The 3273-nt window shown below is 53.7% G+C and overlaps 1 pseudogene; it reads left to right on the top strand.

Annotated features, from left to right (window-relative positions):
* Positions 1–2752: 2752 nt before the first annotated feature.
* LOC132209393 (U2 spliceosomal RNA) lies at positions 2753–2927 on the top strand (annotated as a pseudogene).
* Positions 2928–3273: the final 346 nt, after the last annotated feature.

A 3273-nucleotide genomic window follows, 5' to 3' on the forward strand; every position in this document is an offset into this window, starting at 1 on the left:
ACCTGCTCCTTCTGCAGTCGATGGGGGTCGATGTCACAGAGAACCTCCGTGAGGTGAGGGGCCAGAAAGCCTCCCTCTTCATTGCGGAGGCCTCCAGGATAATCTTCCGGTCCAGGGTCTGCTCTGTGGAGCATGACAAGACGTGCTTGCGTTTCTTCTTTCAGAAGGTGCGCAACGAGAGCTCTGTGCTTAGCTGGCTGAAGGAGGATGATGGCTCAGTGACGTCATCTCGGCCCGACATTTTGAGCATCGGCAGATCCTTCTATGCCGGACTGTACAATGCGAAGCCCACGGACAGCACGGCCTCCGAGTCATTCCTGTCATCTATCACGGAAGTCTTAGACGACGGCACGAGTGAGTGGCTGGACCGGCCGATATCCCTGGACGAGCTGACCAGAGCCCTCAAGTCCTTGGAGAGGAATAACAATCCCGGGAGCGACGGGATAAAACCGGTCGAGCTGTATTCCGCTCTGTGGGACCTGGTCAGCCAGAACCTGCTGGAGGTGTACGATAGTGCACTTTGGGCAGAGGAAATGTGCAAGTCCATTAGGAAGGGCATCATCACCCTCATTTACAAGAGGAAGGGGGAAGAGGGAAGTAATTAAGAATTGGCATCCCATTTCACTATTGAACGTGGACTACAAAACCCTGGCCAAGGTCATAGCCAACCGGGTCAGGTCTGTCCTTGAGTCGGTGATTCACCCTGACCAAACCTGTGCTGTGCCAGGCAGGAAGATCGCTGAGAGCCTCGCGCTCATCAGGGATACGATCGCCTATGTGCAGGACAGGCGGGTGGATGCCAGCCTCGTCAGCCTGGACCAGGAGAAGGCCTTTGACAGGATCTCTCATGCTTACATGAGGGACATCCTCTCCAAATTGGGGTTTGGAGAGGGCATCTGCAATTGGATCTGGCTGCTCTACACCAACATTGTTAGCGCAGTCTCGATCAACGGGTGGGAATTGAACAGTTTTCCTGTCAGATCTGGAGTCAGGCAGGGCTGCCCGCTCTCTCCTGCCTTGTTCGTGTGCTGTGTGGAGCCCTTCACCGCATCCATCAGGAAGGATCTGAGCCTGAAGGGCGTGACTATCCCAGGCAGCGGAGGCCTTTAGGTCAAGACCTCCTTGTACATGGACGATGTTGCCGTCTTCTGCACTGATCGTCGGTCGGTGAGTAGGCTGTTGGACTCTGCAGCCAGTTTGAACTGGCCTCGGGTGCCAAAGTCAATAGGGGTAAGAGCGAGGCCATGTTCTTTGGGAACTGGGACGACTGCTCCTTCATCCCCTCAACCGTCAGGACAGACTATCTGAAGGTGCTGGGTGTTTGGTTCAGTGGAGCTGGGGGGTGCACTAAGACTTGGGAGGAGTATATCTCCAAACTGAGGCAGAAGCTCGGCAGGTGGACACTCCGGTCCCTCTGGATCGCGGGTAGAAACCTGGTTGTCAGGTGCGAGGGGCTTTCAGTACTGTTGTATGTGGCACAGGCCTGGCCTATTTCCTGGACCTGCGCCGTTGAGGTCACCCAGGCCATCTTCCACTTCATTTGGGGGTCGAGGATGGACCGGGTCCACAGGGACACCATATGCAAAGACCTTGAAAAGGGGGGAAAGGATGTACCGAACGCCACCCTCGCCCTGATGGCTACCTTTGTGTGAGGCTGCATCAAGCTGTGCGTAGATCCTCAGTAGGCAAACACCAAGTGTCACTACTTACTGAGGTTCGACCTGCCCCCGGTGTTGTGAAGGATGGGCTTGGCCTCATTGCTGCGGATCGCTCTGAGTAGTTGGACTGTCCCGTACCACCTGTCCTTCATGGAGAAATTTTTGAAGGGAAACACTTTTGATCACAAGGCCGTCAGGCACTGGTCAGCACGTAGTATCGTCGAGACATTTCGGGGAAAAGGAGAGGGTGGATCCTGTAGTGTGGCTCCCCCCGCAGACTGCCACAGTTGTTTGGCAGAATGCCTCATCGCCAGAACTTTCAAACCAGCACAAGGACATTGCTTGGTTGGCGGTGAGAGGGGCTCTGCCAGTGAGATCCTTTATGCACGCCCGGAATCTCTGCACCACCGCACGCTGCCCTCAAGGCGGCTGCGGCGAGGGGGGGGGGGGTGCGGCGGCATGGTAACAAGACTGTCAATCACCTCCTTCTGGAGTGTGCCTATGCGCAGGAGGTCTGGCGGGGGCTGCAGTGGTAGTTGTCAAGGTTTGTCCCGAGCAGCTCCGAGATACAGGACTCCATGCTCTACGGTCTGTTTCCCAGGACGCACACCGAGACCAACATCAACTGTGCCTGGAGGACAATCAATGCGGTGAAAGACGCTCTTTGGTCTGCCCGCAACTTGCTGGTCTTCCAGCTGAAACAACTGACCCCGACCGCGTTTTGCAGACTGACGCACTCCAAGGGTCAGGACTACGTGCTGAGGGACACACTAAAGCTTGGGGCAGCTGCCGCCAAGGCACGGTGGGGAAAGACCACCGTATGAAACCCCTCGTCCAGAATAGAAACAAAGGCCCTATCTGGTAACTGGGCCCAGCTGGCGCCTTCCCCAACTGGTCAGGGAGGCCAACGGGGACGGTGCGGGGAGATGACTGCCAGGGTATATTTCTTTCTTTTGTTTCGCTTTTGCTTTTGCTTTGTTTTGTGTTTTTTTCCTTTAGTTGGTGCACATACGCCCCTGGGCAACAAGGAGCAGCTTGCATGACTGGGTAGGTGTATAAATATGTTTTTTTTTTGTACATCTTCTGACTGAAGTATATTTTTCCAAATAAAAAAAAACTGTTCTTATCAGCTTTAATATCTGACATGTCCTTTACTTAAGGACCCTATGTTAAACTGATTTTTAGAGCAGGAATTGGAACAGGGGCTTGCTCCATCCTCTCCACACATCATCCTGGTATTGCAGTGTTTCCAGGAATGGTGCACTCTCATTAAACCAAGTTTAAAAGCAGCCTGATCAACACTTGAAGAAGGGTGTCTCGACCTGAGACATCAGACTTCCTGTTCCTTCAGTTTTACTTGGCCTGTTATCTCAGATTCTCCATCTGCTCAACACTCTGGAACCATAACAGCCCTTCAGCCCAACAAATCCACACCAAACCTCAGAGCATCCCAGCCAGACCTATAACCCACCTGAACTACCTCTCCCTAAACACTACAGGCAATTTAACATGGCTAATCCGCCTAACCTGCACATCTTTGGACTGTGGGAGCACTCTGAGGAAACACACAGACACAGGGAGAATGTGCAAACTCCACACAGGCAGTCAGTCACCC

This window comes from Stegostoma tigrinum, unplaced genomic scaffold (genome assembly GCF_030684315.1).
Source record: "Stegostoma tigrinum isolate sSteTig4 unplaced genomic scaffold, sSteTig4.hap1 scaffold_90, whole genome shotgun sequence".
Lineage (NCBI taxonomy): Eukaryota > Metazoa > Chordata > Chondrichthyes > Orectolobiformes > Stegostomatidae > Stegostoma > Stegostoma tigrinum.